This window comes from Chiroxiphia lanceolata, chromosome 2 (genome assembly GCF_009829145.1).
Source record: "Chiroxiphia lanceolata isolate bChiLan1 chromosome 2, bChiLan1.pri, whole genome shotgun sequence".
In the NCBI taxonomy this organism is placed as follows: Eukaryota; Metazoa; Chordata; class Aves; order Passeriformes; family Pipridae; genus Chiroxiphia; species Chiroxiphia lanceolata.
Window position 1 is genome coordinate 59,111,486 of NC_045638.1, and position 14,301 is coordinate 59,125,786.

At 42.0% G+C, this 14,301-nt stretch overlaps 1 long non-coding RNA gene across 1 annotated transcript; it reads left to right on the top strand.

Annotated features, from left to right (window-relative positions):
- Positions 1–7,979: 7,979 nt before the first annotated feature.
- Positions 7,980–14,038, top strand: LOC116782155. The gene is made up of 3 exons (XR_004355155.1): positions 7,980–8,017; positions 8,190–8,299; positions 13,936–14,038. It is a non-coding gene; the product is annotated as an uncharacterized LOC116782155 (long non-coding RNA).
- Positions 14,039–14,301: the final 263 nt, after the last annotated feature.

Here is a 14,301-nt window from a genome sequence, read left to right on the forward strand (position 1 = left end):
TTTCTCAGGGACAGGCTATTAGACCTGGGAGCTCCTGAGTATCACAGTGATGACTGCTGAGACCAAAACTTTTTGGTATACAGGGCAGAAGTATCTTCTATCACCAGGTCAGGGGGCTGAAAGATCGTAGCACCTCTTGCTCACATCTTGACAGTGCAAGCCCCTGGAACACAACAAGCCCCTGTTGCAGCCAGCTCCCACCTACGGCCCCAGCCTGCAGCTGTTTCTTGAAAAAAACAGCCCAGGTCATTGGCTCTACCTGGGACTGGCCAAGAGCCTGCCCCACAGCCTGGCCCTCCATGCCATGCATGCCTCAAGCCCCTTGCAATCAAAAGGGGAGGCAGCTGTGGGGGAAACAGAGTCAAGCCTGTTCCATTAACTGCTAATGGACAAGCTGGCAAGAGAGGGGGTTGTTTTTTGGCTTCCTCCTGAGAAGGAGCCTAATGTAACTAGATAGGAAGACAAAGGTGAATAGGTCATTCCTGCTTTTGGCAGCCCCAGGTCACAGCTCTTTCCACTGGCACTGGGTCACAGCCTTGTGCCGAGCGCAGAGTTGGGTGAAGCTGCTGCACTTGCCTCATGTCAATCAGAGACTGGGCAGGGAAAGGCCACGAACTCATTCATGCCATCCTCTGAAGACAGGCTGTGCTGTGCTGCACATCACCTTCAGTAACATTTGGGAAGTGCCTTAAGCTTTGAAGGCCTTAAGCCTCCTTAAGGAGGAAATAGGGAAGTTTTGGAAATAGGGAAGTCTACTTAAAAACTGGTCCCATGGCTAGAACCTGGATATGTTCCACAAGACTTAAACTTGTGGAAATTGCCACTTTGCAGTCTGCACTGCTTTCAAAATGGAGTTAAGGTCAGAGGTGGTAGCAGTGATGTAGATTACCTGACATTAGGTTGTGATAAACAAATGATTGGGAAATTGTCACCTTATTAATGAACAAGATGATTGTAACAAAGTTTCTGGGAACAAAAATGCCATCACTGAATATATCGTCCCAAAACCTCTCTGTATTTTCCTCTATACAGTGAAGAACTAAATAAAAAAAGGATATTGGGAGATAAAGTGACTTACTCAAAGTCATACAAAAGACTCACTGCTTTGCTTTTGGCATTAAAGCCAGGTACATACGTTGGGAGCTCTCTCACTCCATGTTTCTTCTGTTTTCTGAGATGAACACCCCCTAAAGGCTGAGCTCTCTGAAGGTGCTTATCTCTTCTCTTTTATTGCAGAGGGAGCCTTATCTGGGTATATGGGAGGAACTGGAGACAACTCAGTCTCTTCTGAGACACTGTCCAATACCCTTATAAAGATATTAATCACCATTCCCAACTGTGCTATTGTGTCTGGGATAAGGATTTAGCATGTTTGCATTTCATAATCTGCCTCCAAATTCTAACAATAATCCACCATAACCACTGTAATAGACTCTTCAAATTAAAATGCTGTTTAACAGGAAAATTAAGTTCTAGAAATGTATTGCAAAAATTAGAATTACCCACAAAATAAAATAATTTTGACATGACATATCTGGCTGTAAATTTGCCTTGCAACAGAAATATTCACAATTACAGTAATTTGCAGCTCAGCCTCTTACTGTAGCTATATGATCCCATAACTGCTGAGTTGTCTGCAAAGCGCTGGTCGTGCTAGCTAAACCAGTTTGCTTCTTAAAAGGAACAGACTCTTGGCCAACTCCAGTGCATCCTGAAGCCATGGAAAACTTCTTGGAGACTGCAGTGAGCAGCAGGCTGGACCTTCCACTGGAAGAGAGGATATTCAGCATCCTGCAGAACAGTGTTTCAGCAACATTTGTTCAGCTGTGTGGCATACTGAGATGGAGACAGGTATTGGTTAAAACTGTGTAAATCAACTCTACTATAAATCACTGCATCTTAACTGAGTAGTTCTGGGTTTGTACTAAAGCTAATGGAAAATACTCTGGTCAACATCATGGATAAAACTCTGGCTTGTATTTAGACTACAAAGCTGTTGATTTCCTCAAATTCAGAACTGAACGTTCACTTTCTACGAGCTAGAATTAGGAGAGGAGTAATTCAATATATACTTCTTCTATCTTAAATTAACATATGCCCAAAACCATTGAATATTGGGGCTCTATTGCAACTAATGACCTTGAGAAAATAGTCTGTTTCTGCTGATTACATAAGAAATGGCATAACTCATGGAGGTATGTTCTTAATAACACCAGTAAGCAAAGAACTTGCATAGGAAAGGAGAGCCTGAGGTTCAGGTCCTTGATCCCAGGACAGCATTGCATTTAATTTTGGGTAAAGCAAAAAAGGAGTCCTAACATCCTCTGTTCCTAAACCCCGAGCCTTTAAAGTTATCCTCATCTTGCTTCCATGAACCCATGTAGCAGAGTGGTTTATATTCAGCAAGAACAAATACTGGACCACCTATGGAGCTGTGTTGTCTTCTGTGATATGGACACTGGGGGCTTGAACTCCTCTAGATTGAGGTGCAAAGGAATTTTCCATCTACTAAGAAAATCCTCTTGGAATCAAACTGTCAGAGACAAGCTGTGCTGCATGGTCAGACAGTACATAATGCTGGTGGGACCAATGCATAACAGATAGTTTGGGGGGGGGTGGTGTTGTTTTTGTTTGTTTGCTTGTGTTTTGTTTTGTTTTGTTTCTTGGTTTTGTTGGTTTGTTTTTTGAGTAAAGAATGAAAAATGGCGGGAGGGCTTTTAATAATGAATATTATTATTTAAGCTATTTTTCTTCTGGTCTGTAAAATAAATGTTACATTCCGTCTCATAATTTACAACACTAGGTAGAAAAAGAGAAACTTGCAACAGACAGGTTTTTATATTTAGGCCAATGTTGTAGCCCTGGTTGTTCAGTCACCTTTATTGAACACAGTGTTTGAACAACAACTCCTCTACTACATAATATATGTCAGCAATGATCACCCTTTACTGCAGCAAACAGCATGAGGTTTGTTCAATAAAATTCTATGACCAAGGTTGGCCAAGTACCAACCTATTCAGCTAAGAGATGTACGCACTAAGAAATTTCTGATGTGCCTGGGGAAGAAGCAATTAAAAAGCTACTTTACCTAAAAGCTCAGGAGAGCAAAAAGGCCCTGTGACACAGAGCCTGTTAGAAGCCCTAATCCTGCTGCTGATGGGATGTCTGCTTGGAAATGACCCATCCATCCAGGCTCATACATTATAACATTTCATTATGTTCACTGTTACTTAATACCTCCTACAGCAACCAGGTTCCTGGCACATAAAAACGTAACCAGGTCACGTGGACACTCATTGCTGTGAGGAATCCTGAGTAGTGTGCCACAGTATTTTATACTACGGGTTTTATGGTAGTTGGTTACAAATACTAGTATTATTAGAGAAATAAAATATGGCTATTCAGCTTGTGTAAATCCTTCCAAAAGACTATTTAAGAACATGACCTCTGGAAGGAGATGCACATCTTGCACCTTTTCCCTTACATTGGGCCAAGCAGGGAAACTGCCAATCAGGCTTTGCCCAACAAGTTTAAGAAGTTTGTTCCTCCTTCTGACCTCCTCCCACCAGGTTTTTCTCATCACTTGTGTTTAACTAGGTTTTCTGTCACCGTAATTTGAGCAATGATGTCCATTGCTGACCTTCCTGACTAGGGAGGAGTCTGATTTCAGAAGCCAGCAGCTGGACCTGGGATTTGGGATTGTTCTTCCCCTCTCCCTCCTGAATCCATACCTGGAGCTGCTTGACCTTCTCCCCCTGCATCCCTAGCAAGCCCTCACCTTCTCCTCATCAGCCCCAGGGGTCAGGTCTGGGGTGCTGCAGGGGGGGAGGAGAAAGATGAGGTGAGATTGTGGTTGCTGCCATGCAATCAGAAACAGAGCTGCAGGGATAACGGCTGCTGCTGGAGGAGCCAGCTCCATCCTGGCCAGTCTGTCCTTTGCAATCCAGTGCCAGTTGCATCAGTCCAGCACATATGATTAGCCTACAGCGTGCACTGCGCCACTTTCCTTTCAAGAAGCAGGCCAAAGGGTAGGGACCTGCAAGCCACCTTTAATCCGCAAGCCCAAGAGCAAATGCTTCTGAATAAGTCCAATGTTTCTTCTGGAAGTAATGGATTGCAGTAGAGGAATATCAAGACCCAGAGTGTTCCTGCAAGCTGCAGCAAGCAAAATCACCCTCCCTCCTCCCTGCATGAGCACTATCCTGAAATAAATGTTGATGCCATCAGTAATCAGAGCAGCGTGCAAGCTAATGGACCAGCAACAAGAGATGCACTGCCACCACCCCAACAGAGAGACCTGTTGGAGTAGGACTTGATTCAGCTCTGTTCCTATTCTTGATTTTTTTGCTTGTTTCTGGTAGGTCTATGGGGTGGCAGGAATCCGAGTGTTTCTTTCAGGACAGTTCCTTCATCCACTGCCCCATCTCTTTTTTATTTTGTAACACTCACCATGTCTGCAGTTTTTAATTGCAAGTACCTTTCTCCCACTTGAAAAGCTGACAGTACTGATTCCTGGTGTCTAACACAGTGGTTCCTATACAGGGAGACACTGGTGCCTACAGAGAGGGAGCTAGAGCCCACAGACAAGTCTGCAATGGGTCCCACTATGACCTTCAGCATGTGATACGAAGGATCCATCTTCTCAGCAGTTTTCTTGGCTGTATTCCAGATCCTGGATCAAGTTTATACCTCTCCATGGACAACCAGCAAGCACTGCATTAAGTTATCACCTATTTTTCACCTCCTTTAAAAAAAAAAAGAAAAGAAAATCTACATGACAAGAGAGTTGTTACATCAATAAGGAAAGCAGTAAAAACATTGACTTTATGGAGTCTTCTGCCCTGGGCTGTATGTTTTGTAAAGCACTTTTTCAGTCAGTGCCAGGCTGGGATTATGAAGTGTGATAACCAGATGCAGATAATCTGCATGTACAACAAGCTGAATAGCTGGACAGTGCAAATGGTATTGATTTTTGTCATACTTAATGAAAGTTATTATTCTGACCTTAACGCTTCCTTAACTTTCAAAGCAGTATGTGGTGTTTTAGCTTGATGGCTTCCTGGTCCCATACTGCTTCTGTTCAAGACAACAGAAATTATATCACTGATTTCAAAGGGAACAAGCTCAGACCATTGGTGTCAATAGCAATTGCACCATAAGGCTATTCTCTTGGAAAAATGAGTTACCTGAACAGGAAGAACCATAGTACATGTGATGGCACCAAATATTTGCCATGTGACATCATATGGTTCTGCAGGTTTGTCAGAGTTTTCACAGCTAATGTGTTAGCAAGTAGATGCTCAGCTGGGCTCATTTTCAGGAGTCCATTTCCTCTAGACTGAAGCCAAAGTCCAGATCTGTTGGCAGTGACTCTGTAAAATGTCAGTATAGCTTATGCTTCTGTGGCCAAAGGTAAGTTGAGTCACTCTTTTTAATGAAATGACCCTTAATTGACTTTATTCCTTTGAATAGCACATTTAATAAATAGAATATACCTTTTATAAAGAGATTACAGAAAAAGAGAGTTGCCAGTATAATTACATAATCTTGCAAACTCTAAACCTGAAATTGCCTTTTGTTTGCTGTTTTACAGCACATCTTTTCCTGTGTCCTCTATAGCTGACAGAATAGTGTTTGTTTAAAAAAATATGTGACAGAAAACACCATGGGAAAAAATGTATTGTTAGATCTCAGCCAACCCGCAGGAAGGCTCAGGCCAGGACTGTCAACACACACAATCCCAATTCAACGTCTGCTCTTTGCAGCAAAAGAAGACAGTGTAGAACTAAGGAGAAATTAATTAGAAGACTGAAAGGAAAGAACAGAGCAAATTTTATTTCTTTCTATTCCCTACCCAAAATAGTTGGCAAATACCTGTCTACTGTACAGAGATATAATTTCACTTTGTAGTCCCTACCAAGTAAAAGCTATAAACTACTTTACAGTGAAGTTATTGTTTTTCTGAAAGCCCAAACAAAACTCCTACTGATTTCAGTGGAGCTAGGCTTTCATTTGATAAGCTTATCTTGTGCTATTTCAGCACTTCAAGGAACCGATATTAGTATTTTTTTTCCTAATCCTGCATTTTTTGGTCTGTGTATTTCAAGTAACTCATCATAAACACTGTGAACATACAGTGTGATGGTATATATTTCTCACAGCTATGGGATATCATTTTACTGCTTGCCCCTCACAGAGACACACTGGATAAACCAGACAGAAGACTTCTGTGCACCCCTCCCTCATAAAACAAGTCCAGCTCTTACACTGACTTTTCTGATAGCAGATGGATCTTGGAATTGATGAACTGCTCAGGGCCTGAAGGTACCCACGGGCTCTGCCTGAAAATATGTCTTTGGCTCGGTTCCATCAGAGAAAAAAAAATTATGCCACACCCCATCAGATTCACTCAAATCTGTTTCAGATGCTTTGGACACACTCTAAATGAAAGCAGTTTTGCTATTGCTAAGAAAAGGTTCTCATCTTCGATTATGAATTGGAAACATTGCTATGGAAGGAAAGCATTAAAAAAAAACCAAACAAAAAACCACCCAGGAACTTAAATTGTGTTTGACAGCTGCCTATGCCCAAGCTGTTACTTAAACTTTCTTTGAAGCGTGATGTTAACCACAGGAGTCCAGGCCAGAACTGGTGAGCAGCTGGTTTCTGAGACGTTGTTCTGTTTGGTACCGCAATCTTCCCAGATTGCTATTGCACCCCACAGTATCAGGGTTTCACTGTGTGCCAATGAACCCCAGAGTTCACAGAACTCTTTCTTCTACTAAGATACTAAGGGATAATATTACACAGTTTTTGCAAGCATTTAAGTGTACTTTAAAAACGGTCTGGACGCGGGGTGTACAGCCAGTGCCAGGCTTACCTTCCTGCTCCAGAACGAGACTGCCCTTCCCAGATGGCATGACTTGCATGGGGAACTTTCGATAGTGTCATAGCTATGTACACATTGCTTATCAGACAGAGAATTACATACAGAGCATTTTGACAGCCTCTGGGTTTGTGAATGATTGGCGCTGGCTTTCCATAGAGATGTTACAATGTTATGGTAGGTGTGAGGCTTTGTGTGTCACCTCCCCACCTACCTTACGTCAGTATTATAAAATCATCATCACATATGCTGTTGTACTAGTAATTGCTATAGAACCTCCCTCTGCAGCTGCTGCCATGCAGGGTGACAAGCTGCTCTGCAGCAGGACTAGGAGAGCCTGGCTCCCTGTGGCTGTGTGTCTGTGAAATTCAGGAGAGTTATGACTGTAGGTCTTTTATGCAATATAGCTTCCCACCCTTTCTCTTACGCACTTCTCTCCATCCTCATGTCATATCAGGAGTAAAAGTTACACTACAATGTTTTTTCTCTACTCCACCACGTAGGTACAAACTAAAGGTGCTTGAGATCTCTATCTTTTTGTCAAATACACTAAAAATCCCCTATTGCTCAGAAATATATATAATTGCTGGGGTCTGGAGTAAAAAATGGAAGAAATATACACTCACGGATATTTAAAATCTTTTGGAAAGTAGGTTTAAAAAATAGTACATTAGATGTAGGCATTCACTTTCTACCATGCTGCTCAGCAAGAGGAGTAAAATGGTCACAGCACATTATTTATAGGAACAGTGCTAGGGTAGTGCTCCTGAACATCCCGCTGGCAGGGGCGCTTCTGCTCTGTAATAAAAGCCTTTCATCAGTAGGATGCCAGTCATCATTGCTTCCCTATAGTAAGATTTCTCGGTACTGGGCTCACTGGAAACCAGAGGCACAGGATTAAATGCTGTCTATGGTATATTACAACCAAAAGCTGGGCATAGTTATAGTCACCTTATTAGCTCCCTGAAGCTTTCTTTCCTTTCTGAAAGATGGGGTTTTGCACAAGACAGAATGGAGTACTGCTGGGATATGATTTCATAGAGTCATAGAATGGTTTGGGTTGGAAGGCACCATAAAGATTATCCAGTTCCAACCCCCCCACCTTGGCAGGGACACCTTCCACTAGACCAGGTGGCTCAAAGTCCCATCCAACCTCACCCTGAACGCTGCCAGGGATGTGGCATCCACAACTTCTCTGGGCAACCCTGTGCTAGTGCCTTACCACCCTCACAGTAAAGAATCTTTTCCTAGTACCTAATCTAAATTGACACTATTTCCATTTAAATTCTTTATGTTTCCTTAGATCAGCTGAGGCAGAGGCTGTAAGATTTTTGGTATTCCTGCAAAACTGAACATCCTGGGATTTGTTGTCCACACCCTTTGTTTATGCTGTCTTTTCTAGCAGCTTCTCAGGTGAGCAGGTAGTAGGGATAGAGTTTGCTGCCTTTGAACAAACAGAACCGCTCTCACAACACAGAATAGGGACATGGTTTGGGTTTAAAAAATTTATTTATTTTATAAAGATGCACTTTTTTCTGTACACCAGCAATTTAACAGCTGATTATGTGACTTTCTAACCAATCAATCACTTGCTTAAAGCATTTTGAAAGAACTAACAATAGAGTGCAGACTCTTAACTCCTGTAAGACTCTTGTGGAGATCTCTGCCAAAGTAGGTCAATGTGTTTGCACATCAGTTTTAGCAGAATTGCTGTAAGATTTCTGAGAGAGGTAAAAATCTGAAACTGCTTAATTTGTTGCTGGCTTTGCAATCTGTTTGGACTTATTTTAAAAAGTGGTTAAAAATATATTGAAACAATTATTATGGAAACTGAGACAATAGCAGTCACGTTGAGAAAAGAAGCAACACGTTCATATCATTATGCAAAGCTCTAAATGATTCCTTCAGTATGCTGCAAATGTTTCTGATTTAATCCCAGATGTTTCTCATACTCATTATAATTTTTAGCCTTAAGAATTAACAAATTATGAGAACTTTCAGAAACATACAGCAACATTAATCTTCTTAGAAAAAACAGTTTACCTGGGATTCCCTCAGGAAATCAGGAGAAAAAAATAAAAAATTTCTGGGCAGTTTAGTGAAATATGTGCCAATCCAATTCCTGGTCTGTATCTAGAAGCCATAGCACTTTCCACATCCTAAATATGCATGTGGCTGGATGTACAGGTTTTGATAAAATATTATTATACTTTTACTAACATACCATGCAAATGCTTTGGTGCCCTTCCATCTTTCTCTCAAACCAGTATGTTTTCTACAAAGATTCCCAAATTTACTTCTCCTTTCCCAGTCTCCTGCAGCTAAATTTAATTCCTGCTTTTTCAGCTTTGCTAAACAGCTACAACTGATAGCCAATTATCATTTTTGAGCTGTGTTTTCAGCCAAAAAGGTGGATTTAGAGCTCTGAAATGTAAAAACGCAACCATGGCATTTGTATCACATGCAATTGCAACCCTTTCCTAAAAATAGCTGGGTCAGGAGAGCACCTGTGTTTTTTCGCTCCCAGCATTTGATGGATAGCTTTGCTGGCATCTCTGCAATAGACACTACACTAAATTCAAAAGAGAGGCTTAGTCAGTTCTAAGTAATGGAAAGTGTCCAAATTCTCCTTGGCTTTGATTCTAACAGAGAAAGACATAATTTTCTTGTCTCCTTCCAGATTAAACTCCATTCCATTTTCTGCTGCCCTCAATGTGCACTCCTGAAAAGCCCACAAATGCATTAACATTCAGTCAATGAGATATTTCTAGCAGCTAGACTACTATAATGTTTAGGTTCTTCTGCAGTTGCAAGGCCTTGATTTTAGCCTGCCCTTACAATGCATAAATTGTCTTTAATTTTGACAGCTCTGAACAATACCATCTTGACAGCCTGTAATGTCTTGTACCCTTGCTAGCTGTACCACGCTGTCTTTAAGGCTGCCACTTTGGTCTTCTGCTGATTGCTGATAAGTGAGAAAAAATTCATAATCACCATCTAAATCATTAAAGCCTGGATTTTTATTAGTCCTTGTGGAAATTCATGAGAAAATATTTCTTTTTCAGCGCGTATTGTTTGGAAATTCCTCAGAATCCAGGTATAAAAACAACGTGCACATGTTTTTTCTTTTCCTTGTTCAGGATAAATAAACCACCCCCAGCTGATAGCATATCAACAATTCCACATTCAGGCATTGGGGGAATAGGATGAAGGGAGGGATAGCATATCAAGGGAAGCATGAGCAGCAGTTTCAGGCTGTGAATGTAAACTATATCTACTGAAGAGACTAGATGTAACCTGCTAATGTTGACCTCTTAAACCCTTCTTTGGAAGATTTCATGCTACAGAAAGTACAAGCTATTTTCTTGCTGCTTGCAACCTTTGGTTCAGTTGCTTGCCGACTCAGGAGGATTTGCTACCCAAGTTTAGCACAGATCATATTTTCAAGGTTTTCTTTGCAACTTCAAAGGGCAGAAGGGTATTTCAGGCTGGAAATGAACAGCAACAGCACACAAGTTTTAGACTGTGCCGAGTGCTGGCACTGTCTGGGTGGGCCAGCCTAACATACTGCAATGTCCTTGATCCAACCTTGTATGAGTCACCTTGTATATGCTAACATAAGCACTAGCTCAGGGCAAGCTCACCAATCAAGAATATACCCCATCACTCAAGTGGCTTCTACTATGTGTCGAGCTTCGAGTTACTACACTGATGAGGGACCCCAAGCTGGTTTAATGGTAGCTCATGCACATCTCTGCACAGCCACAGTTGTAGATTGCTTGCTATGCAATGTAGTCAAATGTGTTCAAAAAGCATGCATTAGTTCTTAGTGGCCTTTTTCTGCATAAAATTCAGTTCCATTGAAGTCATTCCAGGGGCCAGAGCAATGCAGAGCGCCAAAAGGCCAGGTTTCCAGGTTACAGTTTACCCTATTTATTTACTTACTTACTATCCCATCAAAACCACCGAGATGGGTTACAGAGCACGCTCCACCAGATTTGACCAGTTTGTTTGTCCACCACATTTCTAGTCTGATTTCCTTAGGAAAGATTTGTGATTGCAGCCTTTATGCAAGCACATGTACATGCACAAATGTGTGTGTACATTTGCACGTCTATGAATTCCCCTTCTCATCACCGTCCATCACCTACTAGTAACTTTGAAGTTCTTAGCCACTTCCAGCCAAATCTAACAGCAGAGAAGGGATTTCTAATATGCTTATTTTCTATGGGTCTGTATAAACAGGTAGTTAGTTAATGGATAAAAGCTCTATTAGTGTATCAGTAGTCCAGAGGAAAAGCTGTAATTCCTATAGATAGCAGAGACTATGTCTACACCCCTACACAAAATTTTCGAGGACCATTTTCTGCTGTTAAGGGCAGCAGGCAGTGAACAACCCATGTCATGTAGTACTAAATGCTCTTGCCCTCCAAAACAGGGTGGCAAAATGCAAACTACCTGCTGGAAATCGCCTTGGCCAAACCTTGCTCCCACACTGTTCCTGTGGTTCAGGAACCATTTGGGAAACTGCTACAGGCACAGGTCAGCATGATGCCAAGCACCATTTGGAGAATTTGACACTACAGAGTATTGAATTCAAGTGGCCAGAAGTGTTCCCTAAGACTGTTTGATTTAGTACAGCCATGGGCAGAGAAACTCAAAAGGAAAGAGTTTAAGAATGTCCCATCCTCAAGGAAAGCTTGGATCAAGATCACTACCATATTAGACAATGGAGAATCCAAGTATGAGGTGCAACTCCCCAGAAATAGGGCTCGCTAAATCTGTTGCTGGCAGAATGATTTATTTAGCTGATGGCACCTTATTTAGAATTCACTCCCACCAGCCACCCATTTCAAATATGATACAGCAACTCTCATCCCTGGATGCCAGATGCATGAGTACTTTTTTCAGCATTTTAAGACCCCAACTCTTGAGCTACAAGCTCACCAAGCAGTTTCTAAAAATATAGAAGGTGGTTTCACTTTAAAAATATAGAAGGCTCTAACAGTATCCACCCTCCAGACGTATTTGAAGAACCTTCAGTCCTTTTAACACCGTAAGACAGAGAGCAAAGGAGAAATGCTGCATATGTTTTCTCAGAGGGTACTTTACTGGTAAACTTTAAAAAAAATGAGACCTTGGCAAAAGTTTAAAGGCTAACAAAGTAGAGGATAAAGAGGCAAGAATATGAGGAATCATGTAGCGGGCAATTGCTATTTCAATAAGCAAAAACAGGAGTTCAGTCAATATAGAAACTCCACTCTATGCAAGTCATCATTTCCCACCCCCTGAGTCCCAAATTGCAGGCAAGATGTAAAGCAGGATGTGAGGGGGGCAAGTTCATGGAATCAAGCTGTTCATGGAATCAAGCTGTCCCCCAAAAATTCTATTGGGGTAGCCCAGCAGACTGGTCAGTGATTTCTTTCACTTTCGCTCATGGCTCTTAATATAGCATTCTTCTCTGGTGAGATCCAGCACTTCATATATTCCTTGCTTATTTAATAACAGCATATCAAGCATTACACTTGGACTTGTAAGGTGAACTCTCAAAATAGCATGGTGAATTCAAGATTCTCTATTGCCCATTGATATTGCAGTGTTATTGTACCCCTTGTACAAACCTTAATGACAGGCCCATTTTCAGTAGTTAGGCCACCTTGCATTTTAGAGCTGGTAATCTTACAGGCCCAGGTATCATAATCTAAACAAAAATACATAACCCAGATTATCACCCTAATCCCTCCCACCAACCAGGTTTCTGGGGGGTCCTTTTTGCAATGCTAGGGATCCGAATGCCAGGGTAAGGGGGAATGTCAGGGTATACCACGGGAAAATGACATGCAGTAAAAATTTTGCTACATAATAGTCTCATTGCCTCAGGGGAATCAAAGATACAGCAGAACTCAAACCATTCCTACCTACTCACCATATTATTCTATTCGGGGTCCTGGATTTGGACCAAATACTTTCCCAACCTACCAAAAACCTTCACTGGTTTCCAACTCGAAATCCTTTCTTGTCCTCCTTTGTCTTCAGCTGGAGAACACCTTCCAGCTGCCACCGAGGGGTGGCCACAGGGGAGCCAGAGCAATAAAACCAGCAACATGTACTCTCTATCTTCACTTGCGCCCTACCATCTGGCCATGTGGAAGCTGGATTTGCACAGGACTGTCCAGTGGTAGTTATATAATTTTATCTTTTTCTCTGATTTAATGGGTTGGACTTTGCTAAGTTGTATGGGTTAGCATGTGCTAAGTCAACACTTTGTGGAATACTTTATTTTGGTTGTATGTTACCCTTTAAACTAAAGTCGCAGGCAATCAGAGGCTGGGTTAAGGGTTCCAGGTGGCATGGTGTGGGTGTGCTCCCGGGCTGTCTTATACTGACAGCTGCTCCAGTGCTGCCCCAGGACACTAGCAGGGGCTGCCACGTGGGACAAGGCACTACCTCACTTCTGTGATATTCAACCTGTCCCTTCCCCCACATCCGTCTCCACACTTGAGTTGGTCTGAGCCAATAATTAATATAATAATGCAGTGTCTCACAAGCATTCATTTAGCTTTTCAGATTTTGTTCTCTAGTTTGTTTGTAGTAGCTGCCACCATGATTGTTTTTCCAAGACACTGTAATTATAGGCACCTTTATTGCTTAACACGTGAATCAGATGATTTACCTTATTTGCCGTCAGTAGTGACAACTGACAATTCAGACCATGACCTCCACGGCTAAAGCATGAAGATGTTAAAATCTTAAGAGTATGAAGTCTGCTAACCAGCAGCTGCAGAATCTCATATTCCACAGCACAAAGTGAGACATAGGACAAATACTGAGTATCTGCATACTGGATATCTGAAGAACAGCCTCCTGCAAGGATTAACAGCTGAAAATTGTAGCAATGCTGAGAAGAAGATTAAGACTCTGAGGAGCTGGAAACTTGAATGCCCAGGAGGACTCTGAAAATTGCAAGCTCTAGGCTCCATCTCTTGGGTACCAAAGAACGAAGTCTAACATTCCTGCTGGAATATTATTAACATCTGTTTGTATTTCAGTGGCACCTAGTGACCCAAACCCAAGCCTGAGCCAACCAACTGAAAAATGAATACACATGCACCATGAGTCTTTGATGTGCATACATGTGAAGAGAGAGAGTCCTGTGAAGGAAACTCTTTTTGCATGCTGTCTCCTTTGTCATAAATGCACTTGTTCCACAAACAACCGCTATAACAAAACTTGGTTGCCTATATACTTTTTCCCCCGTATGGAGCAGGCCTCCAGCCTTCCCAATTCATCAACGGTTTTCTCCTCACCAGAACATCCCCCTTCTTCAAGGTCTTTTTGCCCCCAGAGAGTGCCATGTGGTGGCTGGCCAGACCCTGCAGGTTGGACTCTGATGCCGTGGTCACTGCCACCCCAAA